Source organism: Eptatretus burgeri, chromosome 9 (assembly GCF_056783735.1).
Source record: "Eptatretus burgeri isolate ZD-2024b chromosome 9, Ebu_testis_v1, whole genome shotgun sequence".
Classification (NCBI taxonomy): domain Eukaryota; kingdom Metazoa; phylum Chordata; class Myxini; order Myxiniformes; family Myxinidae; genus Eptatretus; species Eptatretus burgeri.
This window is the reverse complement of record NC_140969.1, coordinates 3,985,491-4,013,377: the sequence shown is the minus strand read 5'-3', so window position 1 is coordinate 4,013,377 and position 27,887 is coordinate 3,985,491. Positions and strand designations below refer to the sequence as shown.

Here is a 27,887-nt window from a genome sequence, read left to right as displayed (position 1 = left end):
ATCCATATATCCATTGGGACCATACTCTGTACAGAGCATCGGTGCTGCCGAAGCAGTCTCCCAGGCTATTGGACACAATCCTGGATGGGTCGCCGCTCTGACGCAGGATATTCGAATGGCTCAATCATCCCAGCAAGCTGATACTCATTTTGCCGACCTCTGAAGGATGACAGGCTAAGTCAACCCCACCTGGTATCAATTCAACAGCTGAGCAGGATTTGAACTTGGGACCCTCGAATCCCAAGCCTGCCGCCCGAGCCATTAAGCCAACACCAGGCATACGAGGTCGGTACAATATTCTAACTGCTCTCCAAATGCCTTTTTCCTGGTCTGAACACCCAGTTTGTGGTGCGTACACCGATATTGTATTCACCAGTCCATTCTCTGGCACCAACTTCACCAGGATCAATCTATCACCAATTCTCTTCATTTCCAGTACTTTCCCTGTTCACTTCTCCTTCAATACGACTCCAACTCCGTTTCTCTTTCTCTGACCCATGCATGCAAATTCTCTTAAACTTACAGTCATCAGAAAAGTCCCAATTTCAAAAACGTTGATATCACAAGCACCTCTCCACCTTCCGCAGCTTCTCCCAGTCCTCAATCTCACGCATACCATTTCATTAAACACGAATGCATTATTGAAGAGTTTTAAAATGTTGAGGAAAAGGCTATTAAGGCAAATACTATGGAAGTGCCAGTTCTTTATCAAATGAAAACGAACAACATAGTGCAATCGAAGGACGAACTAGTGTTGCTGGTGAAGGCCTAGTCATTCTGTATCAGCAGACAAGTGGAGCGATGGATGAAATCAACAGGACATTGAGTGAGGTACTGTAATGTTAACCAGCCTGGGAAGAAAAGGAGAAGCTGACGTTTCGGGCTTTAACCCTTCATCTGAGCAAAGCAGAGGTAGTGCAGCATTGTGATTTGCTGTCACCAATCAGAAGTTAACACATCAGTACAAAGTCATAGGGCAATCGTGCTATGCATTGCAATAGTATTTTTTGTGGAAGTAGTAATGGTAGTACCAATACTAGTAGTCGTGCAAATACCGCAGGTTCAGTTGCTCCAAGGAATGAAATTCAACTTCCGGTTCCGGTTCTTGAGCTTAGGTCGTGTTCTTCATCGTCTGCTGACTTTCTCAAGGACGAGTTTTCCCGGTCGTTTTTATTTATTTTTTTTTGTCGCGTTTTATTTGTTCTTTTGTTGTTTCCGTGTTTACTGTGTGTTTCTAGTTCAGTTTTGTGTTTAAAACGTGTCACAATTTGCGTATTCTTCGGACTTTTCATATCAGGTTCCTTGAGGGCGTGCCGCCTTCTCCTCGTTTTTATTTGTCTTTTCTCTTTTACTTTCACCACAATCCCTTTACCATTGTTTCAATTCTTCCCAGGCCTCTGTTTAACGTCATAAAATATATTTCTTTTAAAAAAATCTTTCCATACTTACTTTACACCTCCCATACTGTAACCACGTGACTTACTCTTCCTCCTCCTCCTCCTCCCTCTCCCCCTTCTCCTTTTTGCTGATCCACCTTTACATTCACACTTTTACCATATACCTTCACGATCTTTTCTTCAACTTTTTCCTATTCAATACCACTAACTGGCCTAACATCAAGAAAATAAGAGACAGTCCTTCCTACCATATAACAAATTGCCTTCATACACCTCCATAATCTTGTTCCAGCTACATGCCACCTGGCATGTTAATCTGGTTGGATTTTTTTTTTAATGTTTTGACTTCCTCTTTCTACGTTGATGAATACTCTATTCCATTCTAATTCCATCTCTTTATTCCTCTTCAAAAGGCTGATTTCAAATCAATCCTTCAATCGGCATTGAATCTTCAATCTTTCCGCCGATAAAAATTCCAACTCTAACAGCTCTTCCTTTCTCCATTCTCTTCACTCGCCATGATTTCACACCTCCCCTCATGTGTTTAAACGTATCAAGGTCAGGTCAGGTGTGGGAGTATGCGTCGGAGCAACGCGTCGCTGCATCCACTTTCCGCCGGCACTCCAGGGGCCTTAGTCTGGTCATCCCCCGGGCAGAGATGCCTGGCCCATCCCCATCTCCTTGAGACGCTGATCAACCTTCTGTAACCACAAAGCACGTGGTCAGCCCATTGGCCTCCTCCACTCACGAGGCTCCCTCATTGAGAGAATCTGGTGAGCAGGATCAGCACCAGAAAAATGAGCCACATGTCCATTCATCTACAACTGACGCTCAGAGATTATGCAGGTAACAAATCTCATTTGAGTCTCTCTCAGCAACCGCTCGTTGGACAAAACATTTGACCAGCGATAGCCAAGGATTCTCCAAAGACACCTGGTCCCAATGGAATGAAGTCTCTGTCTCGGATCCCTGGTCAGAGATCAAGTCTCACATTCGTAGAGCAAGACTGAAAGCACCAAAGACATGAAGACTCGGACTTTAGTCCTGCACAGGTACCAACAGCACCACACCCCATGATCCAGTGAATCCATGAATCCCCAGGCCCAAACCAGATGTCTGTTGACCTCTGTCTCACAGCCAGCAGAGATATGAATATCACTGCTAAGGTAAGTGAATCTCTCTGTGACCTCAACATCCTCACCACAAACAGGTACAGACAAGACAGCAGCATCCAAGATGTCAATGAAAGCCTGGATCTTAGCTTTGACCAAGCAAACCCACAATCCCAGTGGCTCCGACTCTTCATTCAGGATATCCTCAAAGGATATCCAGAATCTCCACAAAGATGACTGCATCAACTGCGAAATCAAGGTCTGAGATCTTGACATTCCCAAATGATGCACCGCAGCTTGATCTCTCCGACATCCTCCCCAGAATCCCACCCCCCTCCCCCTCCCACCAGCTGCTCTCTTCAACATGCCACTACCCAATTTCATCCTTCCCCTCTCACTACACTTTCCCTCCTCCCCCATGGACATGCCTTCTCTCATTGTCACCCCTCCCTCTCAAAGCTAACCTCACCCCTCCCTCTCAAATCAGCCCACCGTTCTCTGCTCAAAGCAAACTTCGCTCTCTTCCCTTCCAAACTTAATCCTCACCTTTTTCCATAAAGGTCCCCCAACACCTTTTCCCTCAAATCTCCCCCTTACCTTTCTCTCTCAAATCTCCCCCTCAATCCCCCTTTTCAAAGTCCCCCCACATCACCAAAACTACCTCCTCTACCCCCGCCCTCTCTCTCTCTGTCTCTTCCAACTCATTCCTCAACCTCCTCGAATCTTCTACTTCCCTCTCATATTACTCCCTCCCCCTGTGCCTCATTCCATCACCACCTCGCCTTTTGTCCTGCTCCTCATTCTAACCCCCAGCTCTTCTGCAATCTCCTACACACTGTCAACAGATCTCCCTACCTCCTCCTCCTCTCCTCCCTAATCTTAAACTCCCCCTCACTTCTCCTGCAATGAAAGCCTTCTCCCCATCATCTTCCTTCATGATGTGAACCTCCAACATTCGGGGCCTTCGCTCTAACCTAAAGGAGCTGTCACACCTTGACGATTTAGCCAGCGTATGCCGATTTATGAAAAATTTGTCTGAAACGCTGGCACACATCCAATACGTTATGCGTACGTTATATGTACGTCAGTTGCACGCTGAAAAACACTACCATAGGTCGTATTACGCTGGTTTAAAACGTTGTACTTTTTGGTTGTCCAAAAAAATTTTGCATGCTTGAAATTTTACGACGTACTCGGCGTTTGGCTCACACGTTCCGCTACGCTGGCCATAAGTTGTAGGCACGTTATGCGATCGTTGACACACGTTAATTGTATGTTACTCACAAGTCGAAACATGTAGAGGTAACATTTGCATACCCAAAACTTATTTCTAATCTATGAGTAACTAAACGTTTTGTAAGCACGCTACACGAAAGTTGTTCACACTTCGCAACACGCCACTTGAAAGTTCCTCATACGTCGAAACACATCAAAATAATGTTTAGGGTACCCGTGACTTATTTATAACCTATGAATAACGTGCTTGGGAATTATTACGCTATGCATACACTCGACTATCGTTGGGCATAGGTTGTGGACGACTAAAACACGATTAGATAAACAATCGTTGGTATACCTTATGTATAAGTTATCGAAGCGTTCTGTGTTCATTACTAGTACATTATGCATTTGTCAAAGTCGTTTTTATACTTTACAAAGTAAAACAAAGAAATATTTCATCGTGGGAATGAGGAAAAAAAATTTGCTGAAAAGAACCGAACAATGGTGCAAAGTAGTCTCCTATTTGTGGACGATAAGAGGATCCATCATCACCCACACCCTCCCCATCACACTCACATACTACTACTGACATAGACATAATGCTTCTACTACAACTACTACTACTACTATTACTACTGTCACGCACACCAACTACAACTAATAGTATTACTACTACTGATACTATTGGCATTGATATCTACTCAACATGGAGTCTGGATCAATGATGGGTTCCTATTGTGAAGCCCATTTGTATATACCAATTCCCCTTAACGCTGCCAATACGCCATTATACGGTAGATGTAAGTTAGAAACATGTTCAGTAAGTGCTGTGGTCGTGCGGAAGATGTCAATCTAATTTGTCTACATACGACAATGTGCGTTTTAGATACGTTACAAATAGGTTCATAGCATGTTACTCAAAGGTTAGAAGCACGTTTTACTTAGGTTCAAAGCATGCTACACATAGGTTAAACGCACGTTACTCATTGGTTCATAGCATGCTAGTCATTGGTTCAAGGCAAGTTACAAATAGGTTCAATGCACGTTACTCATAGGTTTCAAGCACGTTAAACATAGGTTCAGAGCACGCTACTCATAGGTTAAAAGGACGTTACCCATTGGTTGAAAATTAGGTTGCGGGTATGTTAAATATTACCTTGACGTGTTTCGACTTATGAGTAACCTGCAAGTAATGTGTGTCCGTCATTCGAAAACGATCGCGGAGCGTGACAGGAACATATGACAACGCATGTGGAATGTGTTAGCCATATGCCGAGTACGTCGTAAAATTTTCAGCATGCTTGAAATTTCATGACTATTACACGTACCACGTAATATGACAGCGTACTTCATTGTTTTCCAGGCTCCTCTTAACGTATACACAACTTACCTATACCGTATATGACGTGCGCCAGCGTTTTAGACACATTTTTCATAGGTCGGCATACGCTGGCAAAATCGTCAAGGTGTGACTGCGATGTTGACACTTCAAATTGTCAGGCGGTTATGATTCAAATCGGCGTCCGGCAGGTTCTTAACAGGCTATGCCACGAGTTCGCCGGCGATACGTTTAGCGCGCTATGCGTAAGTTAAACTATCGCTGGGCATAGGTTGTGAACGCCGACAACAGGCTAAGCATTCGTTGGTAAAAGTTATCAATAACACAACGAAACGTTCTGTGCCCGTTACTAAGATGTAATGCATACGACCAACACGTTATGAATACGGCCAAAACTTAAAAAAAACATCAAAATTTCAGCGTACGCCAACGTTTTACATCCATTTTTATACGTTGCCATTGCTGGCTAAAACGTCAAGGTGTGACAGGGCCCTAACAGATCTCTCCAAACGGGTTGCCATTGACAAATCAGACATAATCTGCTCAACATGAACTTTCCTCCTTCAAGACGTCCCGGACTCCTGAGTATATCTCCCAGGTTACTCCCTCCTCCGATATGATGGACCTGAACGTTGTCCTGGTGGGGGAGTTGCTCTCTTTATGAAACACTCCATTCATCTCTCTCCATGCACTGCCCTCACTCCACCACACCCCCAGGAGCACCTTTGACTTTGGCTTCCTCTCCGCTCCCACATCTTGTTTTATGTGTGTTATGTCCACCATAGAGTGATGACTCCATTTAAATCTCGATTGCAGACAACATAGACCAACTTCAATCCACTCATCCCAACTCTCTGTTCCTCATATGTGGTTATTTCAATTGTCATCATGCCAATTGGTTTGGTGTGAGTACCTCTCTCACCTGCCATTGCACTTCAGCAAAGGACTTCTGCGACTCATTGGGACTGACACAATCTGTCAACTTCCCGACCCGGATCTCAGCCAATAGTACATCATCTCTTCTGGATTTGGTTATGACCAATTTCCTTGCAAATGTATGCAGTTCTTCTTTGGCTGCAATTAGTTCATCTGACCATATGCTTGCTAAAGTGGATATCTCTCTGGCCGTTCTCAGAGAGCCACCTCATCGCCGAAGAATATGAAATGTTACTTGGGCCGACTGGCACGGTCTTCAAGCAGCCATCAAATTTCTTGACTGGTCTCCGATTTTTACTTTCTCCAACATCAATTCATCCAGGGAATTTTTTCAAAGAAACTTGCTCTCCCTCATGCACAGATTTATCCCATCTCGTCTTCAGTTGTCCGGTAGGAAGACCTCCCGGGTCTTCCTCCCGCCCATTGTACACTGAAGTCTGTGTTGAAGCAGTTTGCCTGAAACAACTTGCCTTTGCCTCAGGTAAAGCAACTCCTCCTGAAGGTAATCTCGGTTCTTCCAAAAGCTCGTAACAAGTATGTGTGTCCCCTCAGGAGAGCCAGGAAACAACATTTTTCAAATCTCAAAACTGAACGCTCAAACCTGTCTCCCTTGTCCAAATCCTGGTGGCATCTGGTTGAGTCTGTTTTTGGTCCATGTTCCCCCTCCGTCCCCTCCCTTGCCTCAAATGGCTGCACAGCTGTCACTGCACATGAAAAGGCTGAATGCCTAAACTCCGTATTTGCTCCTAAATCTTGTGTCCCAAAACCATTGCTTTCTATACCCACCTTACCCAGTCGCACCCATCTATTTCTGGGCTCTGTGTCCTTTTCTCCTGACAAAGTGGAGAGCTTGCTGTCAAATCTCGACTCAGATTCTGCAACCGGTCCAGACGGCATCAGCCCACGTGTCCAACAAACCTGCTCTGCTGCTCTTGCTCACCCTCTCTTTGTTCTATTCACCCTCTCATTTTCTCAAGGTTATCTGTCATATGCTTGGAAATTAGGAAATATTCCCGCTCTGCATAAAAAGGTGCGAAAACAGATCCCTGCAACAACAGACCAATTAGCCTTCTCCCAACCATCAGCAAGGTTATGGAATCCATCATCGCTTCAGACATTAAATCCTTCCTCTTCTCCAATGGCTTGATTTCCAATCATCAACTTGGTTTCAGACCAGGTCACTCTACCCTGGACATATTACTTCTGCTTTCCCAAGAATGGATGGAGGTCCACAATGCCAGACATGACATCAGAGGCATGTCCCTGGACATATCACGAGCTTTCGATATGGTCTGGCATCCCGCACTGCTCACCAAACTCTCTTCTTATTGTTTCCAAGGCAATTTCCACTCATGACTTACAGAATTCCTCTCCTGTCCCAGTCAACGCGTGGCTCTAAATGGAATTCTCTCTCTTCGTCTTCCTGTCCAGGCTGGAGTTCCTCAAGGCAGTGTTCTGTTCTTGGCCCTGAGCATTTTCTGGTTTTCGTCAATGATCTCTCAGCCTCCACTAAAAATACTCTATTTCTTTGCTGATGACTCCACCCTCCATCACACCATCTCTCATCCCTCAGCTTGGCAGGCAGCAGTATATATATATATATATATATATATATATATATATATATATATATATATATATATATATATATATATATATATATATATATATATATATATATATATATATATATATATATATATATATATATATATAGATACACATACTATATATACACATATGTATGAATAATTTTCTATTATTAGGTCATGACAATAAAAATTAGTTCAAGGTCAAAAAAGTCCTCAGTTTTCATTTATATTCCAATTATTGATGTAAAATTGCTTTCCAAACATCCCAGCTGGCTCTGAGATGCAGCTCAGACATTGGCAAAAAAGATGGAAGAAAAAAAAAAACCCTAAATGGTGGTTTAGTGTGCCTCGTGGGTCTAAGAAACCCTGGGGTACCATTATAAATTGGGGATACTAATGGTTGAAACAAACGCTACAACAGGTATAATCCTTCCCCAATCATATAGGGGGAGGCTTAATTATGTCCAAGTTCACGGATCTGAGAAACAAAGTCATGAAAACCTAGAATCTGAGAAGCATCCGAACCCTGAGCCAGTGATAGTCAAAGCACCTGCAATCGTAAATGAGAACCACACTCGGATTATCAAAGTAATGCCAGGAGATATTACAACAAACAAACTACAAATCGAGGCAATCAAACATCCACAGTTTCGTGACAATCCTGAAAAAGAGCTCTTGGAACAAATATATGGAGGAGAGAACGAGCTCCGTAAAAATGCAAAAACGTAAAAATATCACAACTTCGTCATCAAAATTTTATCCGAGTTGTGATTACTCACCGTTTGATTCCCGCATGTCCCTCTTGTGTTTCCATAACTGATTCCAAATGGTGGGAAATTATAATTTATCACAAATTGTTTTTCAATGGGCAAACAAAGTACAGGGTTTCAAAAGAAATAAAGGAATGCCTGAGGCTCAGCACATGTGCCCAAATTGATAGACAACCTGCTGCAGCCATCTGTTACTGCAAGACCATTGCAGCGTATTCAGAGTCAAAGTAGAGGTTATGAGTAGATGATGAAAGTCAGACAGAGGGGGCCACACCATCATCATGTGGTGAACCTCAGCTAGGCTGATATCATGGTGTTGGGAGATTGCCTGGATACGACACCAGTCCACTTCAGGGCGATAAGCTAAAATCCCAATATACAACACTGACAACGGTTAAGTGAATAAATTAGCTTTTCTCCACTGAACAACTGAACCACTCATGACCTGACAGGGAAACAAGAAAATTGTGTTCATGAAAACAGTGATTTCTCTTTATACAATAAAAGGCCACACGATAATCGAGCTATGACGGTTCATTTAATTCCCTTTATAAATTATTTATTACTTTCAATTTTTTACTTACACTACTTTGATGGCCCCAATTATTCCTACCTTGTTGTGGGGTCAGGTCAGCCAGAAAAGGATTTTGACCAAACTCTTTCAAGAATCGGCTGTTAGGCCTGATGTTCGACTGAAGACGGCAGGAAATTTCAATTTATTTCGGGTTCTGGTGATAACTCACGTACCTTTGGAGAAAGATAACATGGGATCCTTGACGTCCAACTCATGGTAGGAGACAAGACACTCAGCTTAAAGTCTATCATTTGTGATGCAATGCCCTGCCGGCAAAACTCCAGTATGACAGTTTAGATAATCATATCAGAATTCGAACCCAGATGAGATAGCTTAAAGGCAATCGCACTACCTGTGCACCATCCTGTTGGACAGTTGTTATTTCCAGTTTCAATCAAGAGATATTTAAAAAAATTAAGTGCCAAAGCCTCCGAAGAGTACGACTTCCACTTTGCTGATTACCTGTCAACTGATACATTGATTTCACCTTCTTGCACCATAGTTACATGTGAGGCTGCATCAAGAGCGTTACTTTGTGATGTCAGAAAACACACAACAAGGGGATCTATAAATTAGTCCAAATGCATTTTGTCCCAGAATGTTTGTGTCATATAACCATCCCAGCAACATCATACATCAGCCCACCTGGGATACATAAGAGAGTTTTGGAGTATCAGCAACAAATTTTGTAAAATATCCCATGTTGGATTTGAAGTTCAAGCACGTTTGTCTCAATTTAAGATTGTTCCATTAAATCAACTCACAAAACGATTCCATTTTTAAAACCTTCTCTTACGAAGCACCACTCATGCTATTCGAGACATGATTTGACCCCGAGGCATAACGCAAGATCATGGAAGTCTCGAGTCGTTTGCTCAGCAGTGAATATTATTTTACAGTCTTGTTAGGAAAGTCTCTAACATTGCTATTTCAGTTGCTTCATCAACACTGAACTGTCTCAAAAAGCCTGAAAATAAAATAAAAAATGACACAAGGAGATATGTCATTGCATCATAACTATTGGCCATATTCCGTAACAACCATAATTATTCTGGGCTAATTGGAGTGCTTAGATATCCTGGGGTTGCAAAGGCTAAAGACGGGGGTTTTTTTTTTTACACAAACACAACTAAAATGTATCGCAGTAGAATCTGCAGAAAATGGCAGTGATACAACGAAACAAAAGAATCCCCAGCACTTTTGTTAATAAAAGACAACAAATAGTTGAACAGGATGGTACAGAGGTAGCACACTTACCTTTGAGAAGTTTCGCCTGGATTTGATTCCCTACCCAACAATAATCTGTCGAATTGATACTCCACGGGCAGAGTGTTGCATCATAATGTATGTCGTCTCTTGGATTGTGTCCAAGATAAACTGTGTGTCCCATCTGCTGGCATTAGTTGGTAGCTTTTCGAGCTCCCAGTATGCCTGGTGTTGGCTTAATGGTAAGGGTGGCGGGTTTGGGATCCTCGGGTCCTGAGTTCAAATCCCGCTCAGCTGTTGAATTAATACCAGGTGGGGTTAAACGAGGCCTGTCATCTTTCCGAGGTTAACAAAATGAGTGCCAGCTTGCTGGTATCCTGAGTCGGAATGGCGGCCCATACAGGATTGTGCCCAATAGCCAATGAAACTGCTTAGGCAACACCAACGCTCTGCACAGAGTATGCTCCCAATGGATGTATGGATGGAGCTCCCTGTGTTTTTTCAGGAAGAGTCAGTAAATTATCCCTGGCAACCTGCACAAATCACCGTCAGTCTGATGTTACGCCTAGCTAGTCAAAGACTTGAGCCAATAACTTTCCCCAGCTGACCCAACATGAGAGTGGGAATAATTGGAGCCATACAAGAAGTTGCAGTGCAGTAGTTGTAGTTGTACTAGTAGTAGTAAGTTGAAACGATGACCCAGGTGGACATGAGGTCAAATCTCACACCTGGACATTTATCACTCGAACAAGAGGTAGTTCTTGGGACTGTACGACATCCACCAGGAAAGCCCAAAGTAACCTCACTTTGGTATCATAACAGTAACTCCAAAAAGCCGACTACCTACGATGCATTCGTCGGTTCAAAGCATTCGGAGCTGAGCGAGTCGCTCAACGAACCACCATGTTTGTACCCTCCTCACGATGGGTTTTTGTACCAATTCCCAACAGTCACAGCTGTACTTGCACTGCGGTCGGTATACCATTCCCAATTCCACACTGCTCTCCAAACAAACACTTCACTGTTATAAAACAGGGTTTATTAAAGAGAGAAGGGTAGGGGGGACAAAGAAACAATATTACAATGAAGGAAAATTCTGTTCCTTAATATAACCACAGGGCCCACAAATAATCCCATCAGCTTACGTGATACCATGCAGCCCACACACTCACAAATGGGAGACTGATAGAGGATGATGAGACTGAAAGAAATCTGTTCAGACTCTATGTTTGTGTGTGTGGTGGTTGTAGTTGCAGTGGGAGTGGTGAGCTTTATGCAGGCAAGATGCACCACATCCTGGTCCAGGATCCCATTGAGCCTTTTGCTGGGTCATACTTCATCTTCTCTGGTACTGTTTTGGGAGCATGGAACTTCTCCTCATTCTGGTCCAGTTTCCCCCTTGCAGCGCTGATGCTTCAGAGCTGTTAACCACAACCCTCCTGAGCGAGCAGCCCTAAATCATCTCACAAAGCCTGAAGCAGAAACACGAGAAGAAGAGACAGAAGGGCAGAAGAAGAAGGGCGATCTGTGCTGCGCTTTGCCTTTCATAAATGTCCGCAGGGCACCACATGCACCAGATTTCCGCAGGGCGCTCAAGGTCCGCCAACAACCCCCTTCTGGTAAAACCACCAAAATCACGAATCACTGCTCACCTTCACTCTTTCATTCCTCTTTTTCCCCACCTTTGGAATAAACTCCCTCACTCTATTAAATCCCATTCTTCCCTCCAGGCCTTCAAAACAGCTGTTCACCACCCCCTCTTATCTTCCCCATCCAAAACCTCGATCTTTTCTACCCCCGTTAATCCACCCCAAACCCACCTCCTTCAAATTCCCTACTCTCCTTCCTGAAAGTCCCTGTAATGTCCATCTTGTATACCCCGTGTCCTCTGCCCCACCCCTCTCCGTCCACAGATCTCCTAATGTTTGTTAACCACTGTTTTGTCCTTCCCACTACCGCCACTCTCATCTAATGCCCCCCTTGTTGTGTGTTGTGTGTTAGCTCTCATACGAGCCTCGACAAGGTATACAAAAAAAAAATGTCAGCGAGCAGACATGGCTTAAAAGGGTTCTCTCACCCCTCCTCATCAGTGGGTAAGGCAACATTTGTTGTGTCCTTTCATGCACCCCCTCAGGCCATTCGCCTATACTGGTCCATGCTCGAGAAGGCGAGAAGGTTAAAAGCACATATAGACAAGATTCGAAAGGGGAACTATTTACAGAATAAACATGTGGGAATGGTATGGGCATCGACACATACATAATATCGGGAGCATGTTGGATTCTGCTATTAAAACACTCTTCGACACGTGTCCTATAACTTCACACAGAAACAAAACACGTACGCCATACATTTGTTTATGAAATATCTATTCTATCTTACTCCCATTAACCACTATGTCCATCCACGCAATCATAATGTGACATGGGATGGGGGGGGGAGTCCATAGATAGATTGTGTTAAGGATAGTATTGACTATATGAATTGAGTAGCTTAGATGATTGTATGCCTGTATCAGAAAAACTGTCAGAGGTTAGCAGTATCGTTAAACACGCACCAATGAGGTGGCGATTATAAACCTTAAAGCAGAATAGGGTAACTGTTGTATTGCGTTAAACCTCCTTGTGACAGGTGAGGCTGGGTGGAGGACTTGTGGCACCCACCACTTTATAGAAAGCAACACGGACTGTTTGTCTGGCAAACCACAAGCCATGGTGATAAAGTAAGCTATGGAGCTCTGGCTGAGGGTGGAATGCTTTTGTGAAGGATCACCTCACAAGGCAGAACGTCCCAGAAGATGACGCCACCCACTGAATGCGGGCAGCCTATAATGGGACCCGCCACATATGAAGGTGGTCCTAAAGGAGGAAAGGGCTGTGTCTTCACGTGTGAACAGCAGTTGAGTATTTGAACATCAGAGGAACAATGGCTCTGTCTCTGTCTCACTGCCCGAGAAGGATGACTTCAACATAATGGACAGTTCCTCATCGCCCGTCATTCCTCTTCACCTTCCAGCCCCAAGCCACACACACTTCGCCTTGTCCCACACTAGCCTGCACAGGACATAGCAGACGCAGAGATCACCTTATGCCTGCCTCAAGTTCTCACCTGTGTTCCCCTTCACTGTGTGAAACTGGTATTTTGGTGCTAAAGCAGGTTTAGTTCCCATCATGGAGTATGGTAGTACTCCATATGGAGGGATAATATAGTGGAAAAAATGGCCGCCCATTCAATCGTATATACAGTATGATTGTGTTTCTTTTCTTCATCTCAACGTGTGTGTTGACTGCTTGGTTTGTGCCGGATTTATTTATATTGTCCTGTCTACCCATTTTCCCCGAATACATTGTACATACACCAATATAAATTATAAGAAACGTTTTTCCGCCTTTCTGCCTTCCATGCACGATCGACCGCCAAATTTGACTTGCCTATTGGGCGATCCTTGGGGTTTTGTAAGGGGCCATTCAAAAATTACATAACGTATTTTTGCCCAAATCTGACACCCCCCAAACTCCTGTAACGTTTCAACCGACACCCCCTAAAATATGATGGAATGCTTGATGAAGACACACCCCTCCCCCTATTTCATACCTTAATCTCGGGATGCGATTTATTCCGTTGTTTTATTTTTTAGTTACCACGAACTAAATTTGAAAAAGTAAAGGTACACAGTGTACCGTCAAGACTAAGCAGCATTCGGAATCGCTGTAATGATGCCATCGGACCAATCACGTGGAGTGATGTAATCGTTTGTAAATATGTTCAATTGTTTTCATTTGCAAATGAGATTAAGTGTCTGTGGAAAAAAGCAATGATGGGATAGTCATCAAAACTGCACCAACAACATTAATTTTGTACTTTTGCAATTTACATTTCATTATTAGTATTTTATAACATGATATTTTGTACATACCTTGGTGATATAAAAACAAGATGTAATAAAATCGGACAATTTATTTAAAGGACGTGAATATACAAAATATAACGTCTTCTCAGGGAAGTGATGCCACTTTTGTTGATTGAATTAGTGTTATGTAACGGCACTGGATTCACCCCTCCCCCGTAGCACTCCCTAACACCGAGACATTTGCTCCCCCTACCCCCACACAGTACATAATTTTTGATTAGACCCTAAATAGTATTTTTCTGAATGCAGTGCAGTAACATTCAACATCGTTTTAGCATTCGCCTTTATTCGACTTTCAACTGTCGGTGTGTGTTAATAGACAATCTGACAACAATATGTTCCCTTTCAAGGAACTTCAATGAAGGAGGCCATTCAGCCCATCAAAGCCTGCACAAGTATTGACAACTTATGGTTGTTTGTCCGTGCTCTACCCTTTGCAAATGATAAGCATCAAGCAAGGAAACAGCACGTATCATTTTTAGAGTCGTTGGTGTGACTTGGTTCGGCCGAGCTCACAGACTCAGAATGGATGCTTTAACCATTAACTCACCGAGTCTGGTGTTTACTTTGTTAATAAATGGGAAATTGCTATCAGGTGAGAAATATTGACACCTTTGGAATTGTAGCATCAAAACGTGGTGTTCGTTGTTACGGCCATGCTCTCACCACAGTAAGTGTATTGTTATTATTATTAGTAGTACGTACCCGTACGTGCGTGCCCATACGTGCATCCCTGTAAGTGCGTGGCCGAACGTGCAATAAAAAAAAAAAGAATAGAAAAAAAAGAACTGTGACGTCAAAGCACTGTGTCCTGTCATTGGTTTGGTAAATAAATGGCCATGACTTGGGAACCACTTGTCCGATTAATATCAAACCTTGAAAAGGCACATCCACAGGGCCCCAGGAATATACCTGGCAAGTTTCAATTCGATCGGACCAGTGGTTGTCGAGAAACAGCGGTCACAGACAAACAGACAGAGATTGCTGGAATTATAGATAGATTAATAATCCCTAGGTTTGAATAATTTCCATAATATTTTTGATATTAACAGTGTGTGGTGTTTCCGAAGCACGACACGATGTAAAAGCACACAATGGCCTTTTTATGTTCAAAAGTTATTGTGGGATATTTATTGTCTTCAACAAAAAAGGACGAGGGAACAGCCAGCTTTACATCGCCACCATGCTTTGAGCAGTGTGCCATGCTGGCAATGAACCAGTACAGACATTTATATTTTGTTCCACCCCCAAAAGGGATCGAACACACATGAGGTGGCTTAATGGGGAAGCACATGTGACAAGTTAACTATCCAGACACAGACAACCTCTGCAAACTGGACTTCTCTAGGTTCCCAAATTGCACATAGGGAGACAAAGATTTGACCAGACTCGGTCGTGTAATGGTCAGAGCGTCCGCTCTGAGTCTGGGAGGTCGGTGGTTCAAACCCCAGCCAGGTCAAACCAAAGACTTAAAAATGGTACGTGCTGCTTCCTTGCTTGATGTTCAGCATTTGAAAGGATTGAGAACGGACAATCCTCATAGGTTGGCAACCATTAGGAGGCAATTCCTCCTGAGGGAATGGCCCTCTGAGTGCGGTGAGAAAAGCGGCGCCATTGTGATGATGTCACTGGTACCCAGACGATCCCAGGAAGTGACGGAACTCCCCCCAAGCTGAGTGGCTGTGTTAAGTGTTTCTCTCATCAGTACGTCTGTGTGCTGAAAGACACATGGACATACTACGTGATAATACGTTAAATGTGCTGTTAAATCAACACCAGGTGGGGTTGACTCAGCCTGTCATTATTCCGAGGTTGGCAAAATGAATACCAGCTTGTTGGGATGATCGAGCCTTTCGAGTGTCTTGTGTAGGAATGGTGACCCATCCAGGATTGTTCCTGATAGCCCGGGAGACCGCTTCGGCAGCACTGATGCTCTGTACAGAGTGTGTTCCTGATGGATTGATTAACTCTGTGATTACTATGTGATAATACATTAAATCTTCTAGCTTGAGTAGAGTCTGATTCGTGATGTCCCATTGATGGGTTGATTGACTGCCTGGACACAACTGAGGTTGTGGATACAGTGATGCAGGTAATCTACCGATGTGGATCCACGAACCGAAGTTGTGGACCCACCGTTTGGAGAGGTCCTGGGCTGAAAGGATGAAAACCTCGAGGAAGAATGATGCCCAGCTGATGATCTGTGGCCGGGAAACCATTCAATTGCTTACAGATTATGGTTCTTCCTTTAGGTAAGGGAACTATGATCTGGGTTTATAATTTAAATGAAGTCGAATATTGGATGTTGTGACATTAACATCATTTACAGAAATCCTTTAAATTATATTATATTTTAGGAATAGCTGGAACTGTAAAATTGTGTGTGTGTGTGTGTGTGTGTGTGTGTGTGTGTGTGTGTGTGTGTGTGTGTGTGTGTGTGTGTGTGTGTGTGTCTGTGTGTGTGTGTGTGTGTGTGTGTGTATTGCTGTAGGTGCAGGAGGTGGTTTGATGAACCAAGCACTTAGGTGAGAGAGAGGTTTGTAAAATATTCTTTATGAATAAGAGGAGAATTAGATCATGATGAATAAGAAGAAGAAGACGTGAAGTACTCATGGAGAAATAAGGAAAGTGAAACATTTAAAAATGTTTCAAAAAGCTTTCTAAGTAAAGGCCTGGTCACACCTTGACGTTTTAGCCAACGTATGCCGATTTTTGAATTTTTTTTCTAAAATGCTGGCACACGTTGAATACGTTATGGGTAAGTTTTGATAACATTGAGAGCACGCTGAAAAACACTGCCATACGTCATTTTACGCTGGCTTTAAACGTTGTACTTTTTGGTTGTCCTCAAATTTTTTCATGCTTGAAATTTCCCGACGTATGCCGGCGTATGACTCACACGTTCCGCTACGCTGGCCACAAGTTGTATGCACGGTCTGCGATCGTTGACAGACGTCAACACATGCTACTTGTAAGTTAATCATAAGTTGAGACACGCCGAGGTAATGTTTAGCGTACCCGAAACTTATTTCTAACCTATGATTAACGTGTTGTTGGTATGTTACGCGATCGTTGCCACACATCGACAGACGTTACTTTTAAGTTACTCATAGGCTGAAAGACGTCAGTATAATGGATCGTCCTTGCGTCAGCGTCCACGGCCACCACCAGGACACTTATTTGCAGCATTCTTCAAACTTTTCTTCGGCATGACGAGGATGTTCACACTTCGATGTCTAGCTTGGCTATGATTCCAATTGTCCATCGGCAGCGTATATTTAAAATAGTCGAGTTTGAGCGTTTTAACACGTTCAGAAGAAACGCTTCAAATTTCCAAACCCCAGCGTCAAAAAAAATAAAATAAAATAAAAAAACAAAGGCGAGTGACAGCAATTTAAATCGTTCATTGTAAACAATGAAATTAGCTGAGTGGTACCGTTTTGTTTTGTTTTTTTTGTATACCTTGGTCGAGGCTCGTATGAGAGCAAACACACAACTCACAGCAAGGAGGCATGAGACAAGAGGGGCGGGAGTGGAAGGGACAAAACAGTGGGGAACAGACACATTAGGTGAACTGTGGAAGGGAGAGGGATGGGGATGGGACGGGGAACATGGCGAAGAGAAGATGGACATTTCAGGGACTTTCAGGAAGGAAAGCAGGAGAAATGAAGGAAGTGGGCTTGGGTGGATTATCGGGAGTAGAAAAGATCGAGGATTTGGATGGGGGATGATAAGAGGTGGTGGTGAACAGCTGTTTTGAAAGCCTGGAGCGAAGAATGGGAAAGAATAGAGTGAGGAAGTTTATTCCAAAGGCGGGAAAAAAGAGGAATGAAAGAGTGAAGATGAGCAGTGATTCGTGATTTTGGTAGTTTTACCAGAAGGGGGTTGTTGGCGGACCTTGAGCGCCCTGTGGAAATGTGGTGGGGACAAATCGCAGAGAGAGCAGGGGGGGCAAGGCTGGAGAGGAGTCGGTAGAAGACAGAAAGACCACCGACCAACCTGCGGTGATTGAGTGAGAGGCCCAAAGACTCAGCTTCATTGCGGGAGATGCCGATGATCTTAAATGCCCTGGTTTCGACAGCGTTAAGCCGAGAAAGGTGGGAGGCAGGAGCACCAGCCCAGAGGGGAGAGCAGTACTCCATCAGGCTACGGACAAAAGCTTTGTAAGTAGTCAGGAGCTCAAGAGGGCCGAGGAAGGACTTAGCACGAATGAGGATTCCCAGTCGGCGACTGGCTTTTGAGGCGAGGTTGGAAATGTGACTTTCCCAGGAAAGGTCATGGCAGATAGTGAGACCTAGAAGCTTGAAAGAAAAGACTTCTTCCAGAGGATTGTTGAGAAAGTGGATGGGGGGGTTTTGTAAACGGTCCTTTCGAAGAGACATAGTGAGAGTGTGAGATTTGTCTGGATTGAAAGACATGTTCCACGCGTTGGACCAGTCTGTGATTCTATCCAGATCTGCAGTGAGCGAAGAAGCTGCTGCTTGCCGGTCTGAGGGATGACAGATGGTACGGCAGAGGGTGGAGTCGTCGGCAAAGAGAAATAGAGGATTTTCCAGAGAGTCCGAGAGATCATTGATGAAAACCAGAAAAAGAACAGGGCCCAGAACGCTACCTTGAGGAACTCCAGCCTGCACAGGAAGAGGGGATGAAAGAACTCCATTTAGGGCCACACGTTGACTGCGACAGGAGAGGAAGTCTGCGAGCCATGAGTGGAGATGGCCGTGAATACCATGGGAAGAGAGTTTGGTGAGTAGGGCAGGGTGCCAGACTGTGTCAAAAGCACGTGATATGTCCAGGGATACGGCTCGGATTTCCTGTCTGGCATTGAGGACCTCCATCCATTGATGGGAGAGCAGAAGCAGCATATCCAGGGTAGAGTGACCTGGTCTGAAACCAAATTGATGATTGGAAATCAAGCCATTGGAGAAGAGGAAGGATTTCATATCTGAAGCGATGATGGATTCCATCATTTAGTTTAAAAGTCGTTGAGTGTAAAAAAAAATCCAATTTTTGAGCGCAAGCATCTACTTTCAATAGTGGGGTTTGAGCGATTTTGCACGTTCAATAGAAACGATTAAAATTTCCAAGCGCCAGCGTCAAAAAACAAAGGCGAGTGACAGCAATTTAAATCGTTCATTGTAAACAATGAAAATAGTTGAGTGGTACCGTTTAAAAGTCGTTGAGTGTAAAAAAATCCAATTGTTGAGCGCAAGCGTCTACTTTCAATCGTTGAGTGGCAGCCTATGAACCTACCTGTGGACACGTGGACGCAAGGAGGATCCATCATAACCCACACCCTCCCCTTCACACTCACCTACTACTGCCAACATGAACAAACTACTACTAATACTAATACCAATACTAATACTAATACTAACACTACTACTAATACTAATACTGATACTGATACTGATACTGATACTGATACTGTTCCTGCTGACATGGACATCGACTCAAAAAGGACTCGAAAACACTGTTGGGTTCCCCTTTTATGAGCAGCATTTTTATATACCAATTCCCAAAACCGCTGGGAACACGTCTTTATATGGGAGTTGTAAGCTAGAAACACGTTCTTTTTTTTTTTTCTTTTTTTTGTCCACTGGAAGACGTCATTGGAATACGTCTACATACGTCGATGTGTGTTGGGACTACGTAAAGAATTGGTTCAAAGCACGTCAAACATAAGTTAGAAATAAGTTTCGCGTAAAAAAGACATTACCGCGACGTGTTTCGACTTATGAGTAGCTTATAAGTAGCGTTTGTGGACGTGTGTAAGCGTCCACATATCGTGTGTAAAACTTATCCCCATCGCATGCGGAACGTGTGTCATACGCCGAGTACGTCGTAAAATTTTGAACATGTTTAAAATTTCTTGACGTCCTCTACTTACTACGACGTATGATAGCGTACTTTAGCGTTCTACTCACGTATACCAAACTTACTCATACCGTATTCGACGTGCCCCAACGTTTTAGACACATTTTTCTTAGGTCGGCATACGCTGGCAAGATCGCGAAGGTGTGACCGCGATGTTGTCACTTCCATTTCTACGGCAGTTATGATTCGAATCGTTGTGCGTCAGCCTTTTAATAGGCTACGTCACGACATCGTCTGCGATGCGTGCAACGCACTATGCCTAAGTTAGACTATCGTTGGGCATCGGTTGTGTAGGCCGACAACAGGTTCAGCATTCGTTGGTATAAGTTATCTATAACACAACGAAACGTTCTGTGTCCATTACTAATATGTTATGCATACGACCAACTCGTTATGAATACGTCCGAATCTTAAAAAAAAAACATCAAAAGTTCAACGTAAGCCAGCGTTTTACATACATTTTAATACGTTGCCATCGCTGGCTAAAACGTCAAGGTGTGACCGGGCCTTAAGAATGAAGAAGCGTTTCGTTCAATGAAGATTCATTTTTGAGATATTGAGAAAAGGGAGAGATAAAGAATGAAGTACAGGAAATATAAGAAAAACAGGCAGAAGGAAATTCAGATAGAACTAGCTCTACCTCCGTGTAACATACACGGCCTAGTGTTTTTGAACACGTTTATTCACATATTTCACTGCAAACACAATGAACAGTCTCATTATCCTCAGATACGGCGCTAAATGAGTCAAATGATCAAACTCTTGAGAATGAATAAAGGTTTCGGGAAGGTATAAACAAATTCTGTCAAAATTCTGTTCCCGTGGCGTGTTGATTGATGGTCATGGAAAAGCCAGACGTAGGGGAGACCGTCTTCTTTTGAATCTGAAAGGCATATTTGTATCAGATGAAATGAGAACAGTATCTGAATTGAACCCATCTATGACACGGGTCTCTATGTGGTGTCTTTGTTAATGTGGAATTGTCAATCTCGTTCCACTGCAGAGTGCCTGTGATGGCATAACATTGTGTAGTAGCATGATTAGAGTACCTACTCTGAGTTTTAGTGTGTGAGGAGGCATTCCTGTTGGTATTCAGCTGTTGAGAAACTCTTCAGGGCATGCCAGATGGTCACTTGGTTCATCGCTTGCTACAGTATCCACACTTTTTTGGACAGTCCTCTCCTCTGGGCATACGGTCTAACACTTTGTTGTTCAGTTCCAAAGAATTTCATTTGTAACAATGAGTTTTGCACTGCCTTTGAGTTGCTGAGCCCACTGAGTGCAGTGACATGATGGTAGTGATCACATGTTATGTGTAAGTTTCACTCGCTCGTGATCACATGTTACGTGTACGTTTCAGTACATGGAATTCGGCCCACAGCCAATGATTCTTTATGCAACTGGCAACAGTTAGAGATTTTGACACTCGTAGCATCACCGGTAGGACTTGCCTGAAGTCTCCACCCAGTAGTATAACTTTCCCTCCAAAAGACTTATCCACTTGAGTCAGATCACGCAGAAGTCTGTCTACTGCTTGAAAGTCGTGAACGTGCGTCATTGGTGCTTCGCCCCACACTATCAGTTCTGATTGGAGAAGTTCCTTAGCTTCCTCTGTGTTCAGCTATAAAAAATTGCATGTTGAAGTCGCATTCAGCAGTAGATGTGTCTTGAACATCGAGTGAGCAGTTCTGCCTCCTGCTAACAGAATTGCTGCAGTACCTATAGATGCAACAAGAGTAAAGCTATCTCCCTTGCCTCGTATGATGTGTACTAGAGTTGAGAAAAGAAATATTTCTCCCGTTCCAGCTGGACCATCAAGAAAAAAGTCGTGTTGACTTGTGTACAAGTTATTGTACAGAGCCTCAAGAATAGTATCAACTGCCATTTTTTGTTCCGTTCAGTTTTTTTGTGTGTTTGCGATCACTTTGGCTTGTTCTTCCAAAATGTTGAAGGATTTTAAATACAGAGGTGCTGTCAGCATTCCACCAGCTGGGAGATGCAGTTTTCGAAGGCTCAGACCATAGGTTTTCAACAGTTCAATGATTTCCACAAGAACATAGAAGAGAGGATCAGTTTCTTCAGAATAACATCGTATGAAATCTTCACTCATGCCCTGCTTGTGTCTTTCCCGTAGTTCAGGTACATTGTCTGGTTCTCCAAATCCACATGTCATTGCAAAGAGTAACGTGTGTGTGTGTGTGTGTGTGTGTGTGTGTGTGTGTGTGTGTGTGTGTGTGTGTGTGTGTGTGTGTGTGTGTGTGTGTGTGTGTGTGTGTGTGTGTGTGTGTGTGTGTGTGTGTGTTGCCTTTACTGGTGTGTCGTTCCATATGCTGTTTCCTTGCAAATTCCGTGTTCGTTGCAAGCTTGCTGAAATGTTTCACTGAGTTGTCCATTGACCTCGCAGATGCTCAAAACTTGTAACTCCTATAACTCTTGTAAGAAGCATGTGGAGATAGTCTTGCTTGCTGTCTTGAACACTTACAACAGGAATACATTCAATAACACCATCTCCACCCCGTTGTCTGAAGTTTTCTCAAATACATAGTACTTAGGTATCTCAGCATAACTGAATTGCATTGCTTGCTCATCTGTTCTCTTTTTATTCAAACCATCTTCCAACCATAGTCTTTCTTGACATTTCCAGCTGCAAGACCTCCTCTTCTGTGCCCTCACGGAAGATCACTTGCCAATCCTCTCCGACATCAGAAACTCATTCAAACGTCACATTGCTTCATGTGCACAAACATTCTGTCCATCTAAGAAAGTTAGAATATCATCGTGGTCCAAAACGCCATCGGTACCTTCTATATCTGTCTGTAATCGCACATATTCCGCATAATGACATTTGTAAACTTACTTATGGAGGTACTTTACACTTCACGGATGCACGCACTTCCACATTAATGTACGCATTTAATTTCTCTGATAACCATGGATTAGAAGGTACAATCCATCGATTACCCACATCATACTTTCCAACTTTAACAGATGCTTCTCTTCTCTTATATATCAGGTACCCATTGACATTCTCTTCTGTTGCATCTCTGAACTCTTTTGGAAATCCCTTACTGCATGCACCTTCTTCCATGCATAGAGACTGTGCCTGAACAGCTGGGACCATGTAACATGCACTTTGTGGCGATTTCAAACAACCTTGGATTCGTTTGTGAGCATGGTAGCTCTGCACTTATGACTGTCAATATCATCCTTTGTCCATATTTTACGATCTGCAGACAAAGTGAGGAGTATATGTGCATGTGGTAGTCCACGGTTCTAGAATTCTGTTGCGTCGATGAAGGCTATCACAATACCAAAAATGTTCCGCTTGAGAATGTCATTAAGCAGTTCTGCAAGTTTCATTTTGAACCCTTGCACAGTTAATGTATGTCTGGTCTGTGTTCAGGTCATTGCTTTCCCCCTCCATTTAATTCACAATCACAGGCCAAGCAGGATTGCAAGTAAACGTAATGAGTAGATCAGGTCTCTAAAACTTTCATACAATTTCCATAGCATCCTAATAGTTCTGTTGCATGTACCTTGGGCTCCCTTGGAAAGTCGTAGGCAGAATTATCATCTTCCCTGCTCTCAAGCTCTGGTTTTGAGCTCTTGCTTTGATGGCATCCATTAGTCAACGGTACATTTCCACTCGTAGATCGTTCTGATCATGGAATAAATAGTTTAGTCTAGATCCTTCAGTCTTTACGTAGGCATCTGCAATTTATTGGTGAAATAATTTCCCACTACTGTGTGATAGGCTCAAGCCAGGTCTCAACACAAGTCCATTGTCAAAGAACTGCAACTGTGTTACTCCATACATTGGGACCATACACTGTACAGAACATCAGTGCTGCCGAAGCAATCTCTTGGGCTAGTTTACGTAAGCGACATGTTGGGACCCGGATCCTGAATGGGCACCACAATCCTGAATGGGTCACCACTCCGACGCAGGATACTCGAATGGCTCAATCATCCCAGCAAACTGGTACTCATTTTGCTGACCTCTGAAGGATGACAGGCTGAGTCAACCCCACCTGGTATTAATTCAACAGCAGAGTTGAATGTGAACTCAGGGCCCTCGGATCCTAAGCCCACCACCCTAATCATAAAGCCAACACGACATAACTATGTCACTCTCTGATATCTTGCAGTTCTTCTTTCTTCTCCATGTTGCAGTTACTTGTGCCAACCACCCTCTCCACATGGGAAGAGCAACAGATACACCAAAGGGTCTCCATTCTTTTTTAGAGGTGATATATTTCTACCTCAGTCACCTGTGAAATATATCCATACGTCTCTATTTGCAGGTGGTTCCCGTCTTGTCCAACAAATATTGCAGCAACCTCCGTTCTTGATGTTGGTGCATTATATCGTCTCTTGTCTTACTCCAAGTCTGGATCTTCCATAAATACCATGCACACACTCGTTGTCGGAATGTCCTGGATTATGTGATGCATTTACTTGTATGACTCAGCAAATGGGTTAACTTGTCGCAGCATCTCGTCAATTGTTGCATTACTTTGGTAATAAGTCTTTGGTTTGATTGGTTTTCAAGCTGTTTTGTTGTTGCTTCAGCAGAATCAAAATTATAGTTGTCCATATACTTGCTCATTTGCCTCCTTTGCATACAGCAGAGAGACCATTATGGTAAATCTGCCCATGTATTCGAAAGTGGTGTGGACCATTTCCAGGCGGTGATTTCATCTCAATGATGTGAATGCCATTGCTGAGGTGTACTATAGTATCTGTTTTCTGGAGATCTTTGCTATGCATGTATCCCCTGTAAGTGGCTCTCATAATGGAGTCGGTGTCTCAGCAGTAGGTCGAGTGAAACCTTTCCATCATGACAACATTTAGTGTACTATATTTATTTGATGTCTCTAGCTCATGTCCCCAATATCGTGCATTGCAGTACTCAGTTGTAAGTTATATTTCCTGCATCATGCTTTTCCACATTGATTACAGCTTGTTGATTATTCGCATCCAGTAGTTCAACTTGATTTGACCTATGGCGTTTCGATCTTCTCCTCATTTCCAATAGTTCTTCTCTTTCTTCAACGTTCTCTGCCCGTCTTCGTAATCATACAGTTTCATTTTGTTATCTTAGTCTATTTGATCTCTCCCAAGCCTGGTGTTGGCTTAGTGGTTAGGGTGGCGGCTTGGGATCCAAGGGTCCTGAGTTCAAGCCCCGTTGGCTGCTGAATTAACATCAGGGGGTTGACTCAGCCTGTCATCCTTCCGAGGTCGGCGAAATGAGTGCCAGTGTACTGGTCCCGGTGTATGCCCGGGTTAGAATAGGTGTACCATATCCCTGTGTGTCGTAAGAGGCGACCAGGGTTGGCGTCAGGAAGGGCATCCGGCCATAAAACATTGCATCAAGAAAAAGCCAAACCCCTGCACAGCAGGGAAAAATGGCTGTAAAAACGTAAAAAAAAAAAAAAAAAAAAAAAAAATTGATCTCTCCTCTGATGTTTCATATGACGTGGTATCTTACAAGATGACACTCTTCCCTCCCCCACCCCTCCTGTTTTGTCTGGCTCTGGACCCACCGAGTAACCTCATCAATTAACAAGGACACGGATACAGTTTGACATGCAACAGAAAAATGACCAAGGAAACAAGAAAGGTAACATACCTACTTTGTACATGGACGATCTATAACTCTTTGCTCCAAATCATAAGAAATTGGCAGATCAACTAAAACGAGTAAAGCAGTACTCAGAGGACATCCGAATGGAGTTTGATCTTGACAAATGTGCCATGTGCACATCTGTACAAGTAAAAACAAAAAGAACAAACATCTCAAATCGATATGAAAGCACAACAATACAGAAACGAGAAAACAAAGCATCCCACAAATACTTCAGAATCAAAGAAGGCCCCCAGATACAACACAAAGCAATGCGTAAAATAATTAGCAAAGTGTACCAATGCAGAATAAGATTAATTCTGAAGTCATCCCTCTCCCCAAGAAACAAAACCAAAGCTATAAACAAACTTGTATTGCCGGTATTCCAATATAGCTGTGCAATTCTAAACTGGCCACAATTAGAGTAGCAATATAGACACCAAAACAAAGAAACTTCAAACTATTCACAAGATATTCTATGAAAAAAAACCAACTCCAACCGACGAAACTGTGTTTGATGTCCCACAAAGATGAAAAAAAACAGAATTGTTTGGAGCGACGGCAAGGTCTTTCAGTGCTCTCTGCTGACAATCTCAAAGTTAAGTTGTTAACTGTCCCGTTTTAACTGTTTATTTTCTCACCTACATGTTACTGTCTGTTCCAAGTTCGGTTTTGTTTCAAAAATTGTGCTATTTTGTGAGTTTTCGTCGACCTAGTCTTACCGGGTTCCTTGAGGCCTACCCATCCTTCCCCTCTTGGTGTACGATCGTTTTTTTCTCTCTCTCCCCATTACCTTCAATTCCTATCTTCCCCACTTTCCCACGTCCCCCATCCCTCTCAACTAAACACTCTGTTCCTAGTTTTAAATCCAAAACAAAACAAAACAAAAAAACTACCTTTCTCCTTGCATACCCACGAGTCCCTATCCTTCTTCTTCTTCTTCTTCTTCTTCTTCTTCTTCTTCTTCTTCCTCTTCCTCCTGCCGGCACACCATCTTTATTCTACTTGAGCTGACCCACTCTCGCCATTACCTTCACGAGTTCTTCCCACAACCTTCTATTCCCGAATCTTACCGAATCTTCAAAAATACATTAAAAAAATTAATGATCTTCCTGGATCCTTTCGATCAACACACCTCCTGAAACCACGTGTCTCTCTCCACCCTCTTCCTGATTGGTTTAATCGACCCAGCAGCTTCACTCTGCGTTTACAGTTTCAGATTCACCACACACCTCCACGATTTTACTTCAACCTTCCCTTTTTCCGAATGGAACTCATTCCTTATTTAAAATAAATTAATTAATAAATTCACTTTTGACTATACACCTCCCAGAGCCACGTGAGTAGGGTAAGAATACTGGTTCTGGCTCACTTTTCCCCATGTAAATGAATGGGGGATTTTCAGCCATGAAATTTTTCTTTTTTTTCCCCTAAAAAAATAAATCCCCTTTTTAGCCCAAGGGATATTTATTTGTCTCCTCTTTTAACCTGGAGCCTGGTGTTGGCTTAGTGGTTAGGGTGGCGGCTTGGGATCCCAGGGTCCTGAGTTCAAGCCCCGTTGGCTGCTGAATTAACACCAGGGGGTTGACTCAGCCTGCCATCCTTCCGAGGTCGGCGAAATGAGTGCCAGTGTACTGGTCCCGGTGTATGCCCCGGTTAGAATAGGTGTACCATATCCCTGTGTGTCGTAAGAGGCGACCAGGGTTGGCGTCAGGAAGGGCATCCGGCCATAAAACATTGCCTCAAGAAAAAGCCAAACCCCTGCACAGCAGGGAAAAATGGCTGTAAAAACGGTCATTTTTTTATTTCCCCTTTTAACCTAGGGGCTCTCTATTCAAATAGCCCATACAACAAGATAAAGATTTGTTAAAGGTGATTCTAAAGAAATATCTGAAACGCCTAAGCCCCGGGACACTCTTTATAAAATAACCCATACAACAAGATAAAGATTTGTTAAAGGTGATTCTAAAGAAATATCTGAAACGTCTAAGCCCCGGGACACTCTTTATCAAATAACCCATACAACAAGATAAAGATTTGTTAAAGGTGATTCTAAAGAAATATCTGAAACGTCGAAGCCTCGGGGCACTCTTTATCAAATAACCAATGCATATTGTTTAGCTCACTCATTGAACCTATAAACATTTGTTCATTCTCAAATTCCTTCAATAGTTTAATTTTCTTTGCACAATAATCCCCATCTAAAATATTGAAAAACAAAACATTTGAATCTTTATATTTTTTAAGATACCCCTTTTGTGCCATTACGAAATGATAAACTTCTCTTCATGATCTCATCTGGCCACCGCCCGAGTTGCAAATCATTT

At 43.1% G+C, this 27,887-nt stretch overlaps 1 protein-coding gene across 3 annotated transcripts in view; it reads right to left on the bottom strand.

Annotated features, from left to right (window-relative positions):
* KCNH1 (potassium voltage-gated channel subfamily H member 1) overlaps window positions 1-27,887 on the bottom strand; it is a 559,936-nt gene that overhangs the window by 300,094 nt on the left and 231,955 nt on the right. The gene's annotated exons all lie outside the window — the stretch shown is intronic.